At 42.3% G+C, this 13,571-nt stretch overlaps 1 protein-coding gene across 2 annotated transcripts in view; it reads left to right on the forward strand.

The window, feature by feature from the left end:
- The window catches only part of MRPS5 (mitochondrial ribosomal protein S5), a 199,949-nt gene that overhangs the window by 118,808 nt on the left and 67,570 nt on the right, over nt 1–13,571 (forward strand). The window lies entirely within an intron of this gene.

Consider the following 13,571-nt stretch of genomic DNA (forward strand, 5'->3'; position numbering starts at 1 on the left):
CACCCCGGCCCTGTGCCCTAGCGGTGCCTGCAGTGTGCCCGCCTGCGCCTCTGCCCTGCCCGCCTGTGCCCGGGCCCTGCCCGCCTGCACCCCGGCCCTGTGCCCTAGCGGTGCCTGCAGTGTGCTCGCCTGTGGCCGGGCCCTGCCCGCCTGCACCCCGGCCCTGCCCGCCTGCACCCCGGTCCTGTGCCCCAGCAGTGCCCGGCTGCACCTTGGCCCTGCCCGCCTGCGCCCAGCACTGTACCCCAGCCCTGCAACCGCATGTACTCCAGCTTAGGTTGGGGTGAGGTGGGGGAACCTGCACCCCAGGCCTGCACCCGCATGTACTCCAGCTTAGGTTGGTGTGCACTCCAGAGTTCTTCCAGACTTGCACTGTTTGAGTGACCAACGTAGAGAAGTGCCTGCCGCTGTTTTAATTCGGTCCTGTGTTTTTACCTGCTTTCTCAACCATTCATTGTCGGGGCTGAAATTTTCCATGCTTGAGCCCTGATGCTGGAAGTGATCCATACAAGTGGAGCCCCATTGAGTGCTATGACGCACTGTACACATGCACCCAGGCTTGAAGGACCAGCTCCTTAACCTTCATCCGTGTTTCAGTACAAGTGGCCGAGGAGACATCTTTTCTACTTGGAAAAAAATCAGAATTTTTTCTATGAAGATAACTCATGCATCTTAAACTTTAACTTCAAATTTAGGCATGAAGGAATCCTTTCAAAGAACAGTGACCCAGATCCTGCAGTGAATTCCATGTGGGCAAAAGGGTCCACCTGCATTGATCTCAGTAGAGGATCAAGGCCTTGGCTAATCTTGAAAGGAAAGTGGTGTGACATGCTAGTTAGTATAGTGTAAAGCGTGGTGTACACTACAGCATTAGGTCGACAGCTGCTTTAGTGTGGGGACAAAGACAAAAGTGTCTTCACCCAGCACCCAGAGAAGATTGTGAGAAAGAGAAACGAAGTGAAGGCAGGAACATAGGCATAGTTTGACTGCTATATTTGGGGGGGGGCAAAGCGTGGGAGCACGTGCGCGCACACACACGTGCACGCTGAAGCCTGTTCCCTTGGCTCACTGGCTGTCTCCCCCCCACCTGGAGTGGTACATGGGCTGCTGGTGCTGGCTGGGAACGGGATGGCTTAATGGGGGAGGCCAGTTGCTGCTGTCTGCTGTGACGATCTGAGCATGGGAGGTGTGGCCACTCTGCCATGTGCCGGGCTTCCCATCCCCATCTCCCCTTCGCTTCCCCATCCCATCCCCCTTTGCTTCCCCACTCTCCCCTGCTGCATCCCCCATCCCCTACTTCCCCATCCCTTTCTCTTCCCCCTGCCCTATCCCACCCTTCCCCACTGTCTCTACCCCCCAGCTCCACCCTGCCCCCCTTGGGCACTCACCATTGTATAGGAAACAGGTGAGCACCAGGATCCAGGAGGTGGCATCCAGCTACCCAGGTAGCAACCCAGGAGCCCACCCTGCTCCCCACCCTTGCTGCCAGCTCTGCGCTTGTAGAAATCGGGGTGGGGTGGGGGAATGGCACATGACCTTGTGTGCCCCACATGCCTTGCCTCTGTTTGGCGGGGGCAATGCCCCCTCTGCACCTCCCCAAACTACACCCATGGGCAAGAAGGTATAACAAACAAAAAAAGATGTAGTAAGGTGCATTTTATTTTCAAAAGTATATTAAATGGAAAGTTGTCACAATTAAATACAGTACAGAACTCTTCCTTTGTATTGTAGGGGTAAGTCTTTAGAGGTGTGATACCACAGATATTTAACTTAGCTAGAAGACTTAGTCCTGGGGGGAGTAAATATTGGGTAAACTTTTCAAACCTTTCTGCAAAGACCTTATTCCTTCCCTTAGCTGTCTCCTAGAGTGGGGCTCACAGTAACTTAGATAGATGCCTTTAAATTATTCCTCAGCTGACAGTAAACTAGACAGTGTACTTGCTAAGCATCTCAGGGTAATAACTTAAAGGGATTGGTCAAGTTTGATTGCGGACAAAACTGAAATGGAGCGATGAGAAACTCTCCAAGAATTTTGAGAGTACACGTCGCAGGTTAAGAAGGCAGAGTTCCTTCTCAGTGTTTTCCCCCAAAGAGGCCCCAACCTTTATTATCATTTTTTACTCTCGTGCGTGCTCTTCCATGCAGGGCTTCCCTGTCTCTAACTTAGTTTCAGGAAGTACCAAAGTTACATGATTTATGCTGTATATTTTGAACATCTCTACATTTCGCAGTCATGAGCCTCACAAATTATCAGCGTGTTCCACCATTTCGTGACATCTTTTAATTCTCTTCCCCTTATGCATTTTTAAAAAACTATTGTACTAGTTCAAAGGCCATGGGATGAGCCTATCAATCTCTACACCAATCCTAAAGCTGTTGTAAGTCTCTCTAGCTTTTGGAGGCCTGAGAAGTCAGAGTAAAAGAGTGGGAATTAGCTCATTTTTAAGAGCTATCTTTCTCTCCCCTCCTACCCTTTTCCCCTGATATCCCTGAGCATTTTAGTTGGATCTTGGTTTCTTTCTCTGATTTCTCCAGTACATCTGACTTTTCTCTGTCAGCCTGTTGCAGATTCATCATTATTGATCTTCCAGACTTTAAATGGCTGGAAGAATGGCTAGTTTGTGCTGCTCAGGGTTGGTCTCTAAGGGAGTAGGCAATATTATCTGCTTCCAGAACAAAAGATTTATTGTTTGAGAGGAGACTTGTCCCTATAAAGATTAAAAAAATCTGAGGAGGAGGAATGAAAATAGTGTTCAGAGGAAATGAAGGATCACGTTCATTCAGTAACTTAAAGAATGTTGCTGGGGAATTGGGCAGATTCTGGTTTGTCACAGGAAGGGTATCACTGCATCTTACAACAGCTGCTGCACAGAGTTTGTTAGATTTGTAATTACTTGAGTTATGCATCTCATGCTACAATCTGGTCTCAGCTAGTTACAGTTTTTACAGGAAAAAGTCTTTAATTTTCTCTTAGGTGCTGTTATTAGCCAATGCACATTCCTAGGGCGTCTACTTAGTATCGTAAAGGAATGCCTGTTAACATTTTTTACTTTGATTTTCACGTAGGGTTCCACTACATGAAAGTTAATACATGTACATTTGGGGGGGAAAAGGTTGCACCTTTTGCATAGTGATAAGTACTGACAGAGACTGAGACTAAGGCTATGCCTAGACTACCGCTTATGTCGGTATAATTTACATCGCTCGGGGGTGGGAATAAGCCACCTCCCTGAGCAACATAAGTTACACCAACCTAAGCACCGGTGTGGACAGCGCTTTGTTGGCAGGAGAGCTTCTCCCACTGACATAGCTACTGGTGGATTAACTGGAGGTGGATTAATTAAATTGACTGGCGAGCTCTCTCCCGTCAGCTTAGAGCGCCTGCACTAGAGATCTTACAGCGGCACAGCTGTGCTGCTGAAAGCTCTCTGGAGTAGCCATAGCCCCAGCTGAATCCTAAAAGCCAGATAAAGAGGGGAAACACCCGGGAAAGCATTATCAAAGCTATTTTTAAACAGTGTTTAGATTTGTTGTTGCTCTTTGAAAGGGAGGGCCTTGAGGGGAGGCTCCAGCACACCTTTCTCTCTGGCATCCCGGTTTGGACTCAGAAAGCTGGACAGCCAGTGGGTACTTTCCTGCCTTTCTGAGAGTGCTTCCTCCCCCTCGTCAAAGGCAAAGTAAAGTTTTCAACTAGCCTGGCTACAGCCATAGTCCTTTGGAAGCTTCCAACAAAATGAAACAAGGCTGTTAGTATCAGAGGGGTAGCCGTGTTAGTCTGAATCTGTAAAAAGCAACAGAGGGTCCTGTGGCACCTTTAAGACTAACAGAAGTATTGGGAGCATAAGCTTTCGTGGGCAAGAACCTCACTTCTTCAGATGCAAGTAATGGAAATTTCCAGAGGCAGGTATAAATCAGTCTGGAGATAACGAGGTTAGTTCAATCAGGGAGGGTGAGGTGCTCTGCTAGTAGTTGAGGCTGTTAGTGAATTTCTGCTCCTTCCTCCTCAGAAAGGTGTAAAATAAAGTAATGCCCATCCTGTAGCAAAGCTGGAAATAACCTCGGATCCACCAGGAGACTTGCAATCAGGCCAATTGTGTTTCCTTCGTTGGGGCAAACCTTTCCCCTCATCTGGTCACACTGGGTTGCTCATCCATTTGTAGGAACAGACCTCTTCCCTAGAGGTGATCTGGGAAGGCTGAAAGGCTGCAGCTGCTTCCTAGATCTGCTGATTAACGCTTGTCTCCTCATTGCGGAGCTCCAGGGCTTTCTGACCTGACCATCCTCCTGTCCCCCTGAGGGCCTATACAGGTGGTGTACCCTGTCACAGGCTTGTGTTTTAAACTTGCATTTCCTAAGGAGAAGGCAAATTGCTCAAGTTTCATCATAAAAGTTCACATTCTTAATAAAAAGGAAGAGTTTGTACCAGTGGGCTTCAAAGCTTTACATTGATTGAGCACTTGTGACTTTCTGGAGTGTATGAGATGATGTAAAAAACTACAAGTGACTGTGAAATAACTGCACAGTTGTGGATAACTGCACTGGGTGTTACTTTGGGACTTCCGTGCTTAGTGTATTCTTTCTGTTCAAAACACAACAGTTTGCATATTGGTTTCTGCGCAGAAGAAATATGGAATAGAAATAGAAGGTAAACGAGTTTGTTGACCAACAAAAGTTAAGTATGATTAAATATTTTCAAAATAGCTGTCTTGGAATTTTATCAATACATTTGAGATTTCCACGTACATTAACTTCTTGAACATTAGAGTTATTTCAGACTGGAGCTTTCCATTCAGGACCCTGGAATAACACCTAGCCAATTTTAACTAAGCAATAAAAATCTTGATAGGTCTTTGAAAAATAAATCTTACCAGTGCAGATCATGCTGCTTAAACCAGCTTCATGCAGTCTTTCTTCTTACAAGGACAGACTTTGTTAAGAATGGTTTTCTGTATTTAATTTGTGTAGAAAATAATTACAGCAGTGGAGGGGATTATTAAACTGCTGCTGACTGTAAAAATTAATTAGTGCTCAGATTCTGCAGATCACCACATTCCATAGTGAAATAAATTTCCTGAATGTTGAGTACATTTGCTCTCAAAAATATATTGAGATGGTAGTTAGAATGGAAAGAGATTTACAATCTGCAGACATTACATAGTCCTTATGACCAAATTCCTAGATCCTGAGTGTTAAACAGATTTATTGTTAAAGTAAAGGCAGATATTACATAGCTCAAGGGTTCTCAACCTTTTTCTCTCTGAGGGTCCCGCAACATGCTATACAAATTCCACAGCCCGCCTATGCCACAACAACTGTTCTTCTGCATATCCGGTAGGTTAAAAGCCAGGGCCAGCATTAAGAGGTAGCAAGCAGGGCAGTTGCCCAGGGCCCCACGCCATGGGCTGGGGCCTGCAAAACTAAGTTGCTCGGGCTTTGGCTTTAGCCCCGGGTGGCAGGGCTCGGGCTTTGGCTTTCTGCCCTGGGCCATAGCAAGTCTAACGCTGGCCCTGCTCTCTGGTTTATTTGGCGGGCCCCTGAAATCTGCTCATGGCCCCTCTGGGGCCCTGGACCCCTGGTTGAGAACTGCTGCTGTAGTTTACAGAAGTGGGTGTGGAGGTGCAAAAGCCTTTCATCAGAAAGGCAGCTGTGTTACAATGCAGATTCTTGTAGCTGTCACTTTGCATAAACAATAGTTATTTTCTGTATGTTTTCCCTTATCCAGATCAGAATATTTTTATTCATCTTTAATTTTACTCATGTTTGTACGTATCTTGAGACTAGATTTCCAGCCATTGCTGTTACTGTGGGGGGAGAAAAATTGAGTAGCCATGTTTTTATTATGTAAATTTTTAGCCTGGAATGCGTTTGTTACTGAGGAATCAGGGTGCATAAGGGCTTGTCTTCACTGCGTTGTTAGTCTGACCTATAAAGATTTTCTCATAACCTGATTCCCATCCACACATAAGTCTGTAGCTCAAGTTAAGAGGTGCTTTAAGCTAGAGATAGCTGGTTCATAAGGGGGTATGGGTTGAAGCCGAAGTGCTGCTGACACTGAAGTTTATAGTGCACAGCGGATGCAGCAACTTGAGTTACAATTCATCAGCTGCTAATACAAACACCGTAGGTATGTCTACACAGCATAAGAATATAAGAACGGCCATACTGTGTCAGACTAGTGGTCCATCTAGCCCAATATCTTGTCTTCCAACAGTGGCCAGTGTCAGATGCTCCAGAGGGAATGAACAGAACAGAGCAACTATCTAGTGATCCATCCTCTCTCGTCCAGTCCAGCATCTGGCAGTCAGAGGCTTAGGGATACCCAAAGCATGGGGTTGCGTCCCTGACTATCTTGGCTAATGGCCGCTGATGCACCTGTCCTCCAGGAATGTATCTAATTCTTTTTTTTAATCCAGTCATAGTTTTGGCCCTCACAATATCCCCTGATGAGTTACACTGGTAGACTCTGCATTGTTTGAAGAAGTACTTCCTTTCGTTTGTTTTAAACCTGCTGCCTATTAATTTCATTGGATGACTCCTTGTTCTTGTGTTATGTGAAGGGGTAAATAACACTTCCTTATTCATTTTCTCCATCCTTTTCATGATTTTATAGACCTCCGTCATATTTCCCCTTAGTCATCTCTTTTCCAGGCTGAACAGTCCCAGTCCTTTTAATTTCTCCTCATATGGAAGCTGTTCCATGCTCCTAATCAATCAGTTTTGTTACCCTTCTCTGTAACTTTTCCAATTCCAATATATCTTTTATGAGATGGGGTGACCAGAACTGCACACAATATTTAAGATATGGGAATAGCAAGGGTTTATATAGTGGCATTTTGATATCTACTGTTTTATCTATCCCTTCCTAATGGTTCCTAACATTCCATTTGCTTTTTTGACTGCCGCTGCACATTGGATGTTTTCAGAGAACTATCCACAATGACTCCAAGATCTTTCTTGAGTGGTAACGGCTAATGTAGACCCCATCATTTTATATGTAAAGTTGGGATTATGTTTTCCAATGTACCTCACTTTGCATTTATCAACACTGAATTTCATCTGCCATTTTATTGCCCAGTCACCCAGTTTTGTGGGATCCCTTTGTAACTCTGCAGTCAGCTTTGGATTTAACTGTCTTGAGTAAATTTGTATGGCTGCAAACATTGCCATCTCACTGTTTACCCCCTTTTCCAGAACATTTATGAATATGTTGAATAGGACAGGTCCCAGTACAGATCCTTGGGGGACCTCCCTATTTACCTCTCTCCATTGTGAAAACTTACCATTTAATTCCTACCCTTTGTTTCCCAACTTTTAACCAGTTACTGATCCAGGAGAAGACCTTTCCTCTTATCCCATGACTTCTTACTTTGCTTATGAGCCTTTGGTGTGAGAGACCTTGTCAAAGGCTTTCTGAAGGTCCAAGTACATTGTATCCACTGGTTCATCCTTGTCCACATTTTGTTGATCCCCCTTCAAAGAATTTTAATAGATTGATGAGGCATGATTTCCCTTTACAAAAGTCATGTTGACTCTTCCCCAACATATTGTGTTCATCTGTGTCTGATAATTCTGTTCTTTACTATAGTTTCAACCAGTTAGCATGGTACTGAAATTAGGTATACTGGCCTGTAATTGCCAGGATCACCTCTGGAGCCTGTTTTAAAAATTGGTGTTACATTAGCTGTCCTCCAGTCATCTGGTACAGAGGCTGATTTAAGTGATAGCTTATGTACTGCAGTTAGTAGTTCAGCAATTTCACATTTGAGTTCCTTCATAGTTCTTGGGCGAATACCATCTGGTTCTGGTGATTTATTACTTTTAATGTATCAATTTGTTCCTCCACTGTTGACAACTCATTCTGGGACAGCGCCTCAGATTTGTCACCTAAAAAGAATGGCTCAGGGGTGGGAATTTCCTTCACATCCTCTATATCAGTGAAGATCAATGCAAATAATTCATTTAGCTTCTCTGCAATGGCCTTGTCTTCTCTGAACGCTCCTTTAGCATCTCCATCGTTCAGAGGCTCCACCGATTGATTGGCAAGCTTCCTGCTTTGAATGTACGTAAAAAAACTTTTTTTGTGAGGTTTTTGTGTCTTTTGCTAGTTGCTCTTCAAATTCTTCTTTGGCTTGCCTATTTATACTGTTACACTTGTCTTGTCAGAGTTTATGCTCCTTTCTGTTTATCTCACTAGGATGTTACTTACAATTTTTAAAGGATATCTTTTGGAATCTAACTGCCTCTTTTACTCTATTGTTCAGCCCTAGTGGCATTTTTGGGGGGGAGGGAATCCTCTCACTACCTTTTTTTATTTGGGGTACACATTTAATTTGAGCCTCTGTTACGGTGTTTTTAAAAAGTTTCCATGCAGCTAGCAGGGATTTCACTTTTGTAACTGTTCCTTTCCGTTTCAGCAGCTTCCGCATTTTTGTGTAGTTCCCCTTTTTTTTGAAGTTGAATGCTACTGTGGTGAACTTCTTTGATATCCCCCCACACCCAGGAATGTTAAATTTAATTACATTATGGTTTCTGTTATGGAGCAGTTCAGCTATATTCACCTCTTGTACCAGATCCTGCTAAATCAAGAGTTACCTCTCCCCTTGTGGGTTCCAGGACTAACTGCTCCAAAAAGCTGTTATTAATGGTGTCTAGAAATTTTATCTCTTATCCTGTCCTGAGGTGACATGTTTCCAGTCAACATGGGGATATTGAAATCCTGTATTATTGTTGTTTTTTTTTTTTTTTTTGTAGCCTCTCTAATCTCTGTGAGCATTTCAGTCACCATCAGGTGGTCGATAGTACATTCCTACTGCTATACTCTTACTATTCAAGCCTGGAACTTCTATCCCTAGAGATTCTATGGTACAGTCTGAGTCAGTTAAGATAGTTAGTATCTTTGACTTTATGCTTTCTTTCACATAGTGCCACTCCCTCACCAGCACAACTACTCTGTCATTCCTATATATTTTATACCTTGGCATTACTATGTCCCATTAATTATCATTGTTCCACCAAGGTTCTGTGATGCCTTTTAGACCAATATCTTCACTTAATACGAGGCTCTCAAATTCACCCATCTTAGTATTTAGACTTCTAGTATTTGTATACAAGCACTTATAAAATGTGTCAATATTTAGTAAGCGCTTGTATACTAGAAATCTAAATACTAACATGGGTGAATTTAAGTGCCTGGTAGGATGCTTCCCAACGCCAGTAGACTTACATGCACTAGTTCTGATTGAGGTAGTGGGCTAAAAACAGCAGAGTGGTCATTGGGAGCTTGGGCTAGCCACACGAGAACATACGCGGGGGCCAGGGGGGATCATGCACAGGCAGCTAGCCTGAGCCACTGCAGCCATATTGGCTGCTTTTAGCACACTAGCACGAGCAGAGCTAGCATGTGTCTGTCTGCCCACACTGGGAACATGTACCCAAGAGGAGTTTTGTAGTGTGGTCCCTTTCACTCACTAGGCTAGTTCCAGTGGACTAACTAGAGCAGGGTTTTATTTTTTTGTCAAGGTCCACATTTCCTAGTCAAGGTCCAGACTCCTGAGACACATTTTTCACACTGAAATAATAGTGATGATGATAATAAGTAAATAAAAAGATTTCATGGTCTGTTCAAAAGCATCTGGCAGTCTGGATTTGGCCCATGGTCCGCCTACTCACCACCCCTGATCTAGAGAATACTAACTTGAGCTAACTGTTGCTGTGAAGACAGGCCTTAAGATTAGTGCACAACCTTAGCTGCTGTATAGTATGTTTACAATCTAGAAGTATGCAGTGACAGCATGTTTTCTGGTTTTTTTATTATAGAGCAGAAAACCCACTAAGTATGCATTCCTTTCTGCTCTGATTTGTCCTCTGCTGTTGTTGCTTTCTTGAAATGTCTCCTTGGTCTCAAGAGAGCCAGGGTCCCAATTAAATTCTGAATAGCTTATGACCATGTGTAGGAAATGCTTTAGTCTGAAATAATTAAAAAATAAATAAATCCAGACATAGGTGCTGCCCTTTTGAAAAGTTACAGGAAGTAGTGTGTACGACATGGCAACGAATGTATATATCTGCATTTCAAAATGTTGATTTACATAGAGATGTGACTTTCCAAACTATTTCCCCTCCACAAATATTTTCCCTGTTTGTCTCTGCTTTTTAAAATGTCTATTCCCTCGGTGGGAGTATGTGCACAGCCGTGTGTGGGTATATTAAATACCAGCATTCAGAGATTCAGGACGTGGGAATGATGCTTTTCTGCTGTATCTTCCTCTGTTCCACTGCAATTCAGAGGCCAAAATATTCAGAATATTGTCATCAAAGCCACGTTGGGTCCCTCGATACCTAATTTTGATTTTCAACTCAAGGCTGGAATTCTCTAGATGTAAGGGCTTGTCTACACTTACAGTGCAGCATCGGCGCAGCTGTGCCACTGTCGCACTTGGTGCAGCTGCCTATGCTGACAGGAGAAGGCCATCCGTCAACATAGCACTGTCTGCACCGGGGTTAGGTCGGTATAACTACGCTGCTCTGGGGGGTGGATTTTCTACACCCTGGAGCGTCTTAGTTATATCAACATAAGTTCCTAGTGTAGACCAGGCTTAATTATCATAAATTGCACCCTGGTAGCTAGTTGCCTCTGTACGAAGCATTCAGGGGAGCCAGAATTTCACCCAGGATACTTAGAAAGTGCTGCTAGGAGTAGGGAGGGCCAGGAATAGCATTACCTTTTCTCCCCGGGCAGTTGGCTCTCGATCACCAGGCCTCCTGAGACCCATCAGACTTCTCCCATGTCCAGCTTCCTTTTATTGCTACGATGCCAGTGTTCATCTGGTTTCTTTTCTTCCCTCTTTTGATGCTTTACTGACTTTCTACTCATCTACAATCTCCTGCTCTCATCCTAGCTGAATTCAGTTTCCATATTGATAACCCAGCTGGTTCCACTGCCTGCTGCTTTCCCTTGCTAATCTAGTTTTTGAGATTAATTTTTGGGCTAACTCCCTTGTTCACTTTTAATCCCTCTTGAACTGTTTTTTGTTTTGTTTTGTTTTTTTAAATAACCAAACACTGTTATTCCCTGATCTCATTGTCTTTGCATTCACTTTCTTTGACTACCATGAGCCCTTTGGAGTTAGAATGAAGCAGACTTATTTAGCGTGTGGAATTTTTTTTTAATCGACTTAAAATCTACAAAAGCAAAGGAACGTTGCAGGGACATTTTTGCTAATGAATATGCTTCCTTTGCTCTTCTATGATTTGTTTCCAAATGAATGCTTTTCATTTTTCTTATTGTGCTCTACAGTACAGTGTCATATTGTGTGATCATGATCATTTTGATCCAGGAAGGACATTTACAACCAAATTAGTTAAGATGCAAATGACCAGTACCACACAGCAGCTTATTCACTCTGATACACAATCTAAGAACAAAATCTAGCCCTGAATGTTTGTGCTGTCCGAAGTCCCGAAAGCTGTTTTTTAATCTACTGATTGGACGTCCCTCTTAATGTGACTAAATATAAAATACTCCTGATTATGCACAAACTGTCCAAATAAGGCAGCTTTTTTTACAGAATGAAAAATCGGAGTTTACTTAAATGCTGATCATCATTTCTACTGAGGAATTTTTTTTATTAGTAGAGAATGTGCTTAGGTATATGGAAAGCTCATTATTTCTGAATTAGAAGAATTGTAAAGTTTGGAGAAGAATTAATTGTTCTATTGGTGAAGTAGTATTTGTGGTGTGACAAGATTAATAAACGAGGTAAGAGGGCAGAATGGTATTGCAAATAGTTTTGAAATGATTTTATTGATAGGTTACAGCTGTGGAAGATTTAGGAGTGTAACAAGGGAAATTAGAAATATTACAACATAATATGAAACGAAATTAGTTTGTAGATTAAATGACTAACTTTTTAAAAGTAATCTCTCTAATTTGCATGAGACTCAAAGATAAAATAAATCATTCATATAATTGCCATGAACAGTTGTCCTAAGATTAATTGTTCATCTAATGTAGATTTACTTCTTGTCATTTAAAAAAAAAAGGGGGGGGGAGAAGCAGCAGCTTGAAAATACAAAACTTTAGCCCAGAAGTATGGGCTTTTGTTTAGTTCAGGTTCTAATAAACAGATTATTTAACTGAATATTCTCTTTGCACACCCAACACACCTATTAATTCAGTCAGACTTTGGGATGTATAAGGAATGCAGGATTTGAATGGTAGCCAATATATCTTGTATGCATTTCAAATTATGCTTTAATGGGTTGTTAATATGTTTGATTTGTACTGGATTCCCTAATGTCTTAACTAAGATTTTAAGAATAAATAGGTCACTTTTCTATTGCTATTATTTTTTTAGTATCTATTTATGGACAACTTTTTATTTTGCAGAAATTTACAGGAGCTCAGAATATTTTCATAATGGACCTTTTAGCAATCAAACGAACTTTCCTCAGAAATAACTTATTTTCATTTAAACAAGACTTAAAGTAACATATTAATTTAAATAAAATATTAAGAGAATTTTTTAAAAATCTACTGCTGATACAGGGCCCAATTAAATTAATAAATTGTCATTTGTCTAGGTGAATTAATTACCCTACCTTTTGAGAAATGGACCACTAGTTCAATAGTATTGGAAGATAACAATATATGGCAACGATCAATGCTTATTTTGTACTTTTAAAATCTAGTAGGAAAGACTGAATTTAAGAATCCAATTTCTTTATGAGGAAGTAGTTTGTTTTGGATTTAGTTGGTTAATGAATAGCTATATTTGAATGGTCTCTTTCAAGGTCAGCACACTGTGTCCCCATTTTTATTTCATTTTCTTCAAAATGCATACTGTTTTAGTGTATGTGGTTTATTTTAGTAAGAAACAATAGCAAATTCAAATGACCTATGTCAGCTCAAATTTAAAGACATGCAACCCCACACTAGGATGTAAATAAAAATAGGCTTGACTTCCATTACTTTGGGCAAAAGCCTGAGAGAACAAAATTTATCCTGTACCCTGAAGGTCAGCAGACTTAGGAAGTGAATTCAAGTCATATGCCTTCCTTTTGACAACACTCTGCCCCCTACACCAGCCATTCACATCTAGGGGCTCTGGGGGAAGGCAAGTCTGTTCAGCAAATACTATATAGGTGTAGCCGTGTAGTGTCAATGCAGCATACAGCAACAGAAAGCGTTTTTTCTGTCCTGTAGGAGCATCACCTCCCCAGACAACATTAGTTACAGCAACGGAAGCACTTTTCCATTGGTATGGCTGCATCTATACTGGGGGTTATGTCAGTCAGAAACTTGGGGGGTTTTACTCCCCTGGCTGATGTAGCTATATCGATGTAATTGTAGACCAAGCCAGAGAGGTAGAGTAGATCAGGTCCTGTCAGTCGCTATATGGCACCTTCTCTTGTACAATGTAGGGCTTTAAAAGTCAGTACCAGCACCTTAAATTGCAGCTAAAACCAAATAAGGAGGCCGGAGCACTCCCTGGATACTGATTTAATATGCTCTCTGTAGCTAGCACAATTAATAAAACAGCTGCTGTATTCTGCATCAGCTGCACTTTCTG

The sequence above is a fragment of the Trachemys scripta genome, chromosome 3 (assembly GCF_013100865.1).
Source record: "Trachemys scripta elegans isolate TJP31775 chromosome 3, CAS_Tse_1.0, whole genome shotgun sequence".
In the NCBI taxonomy this organism is placed as follows: Eukaryota; Metazoa; Chordata; order Testudines; family Emydidae; genus Trachemys; species Trachemys scripta.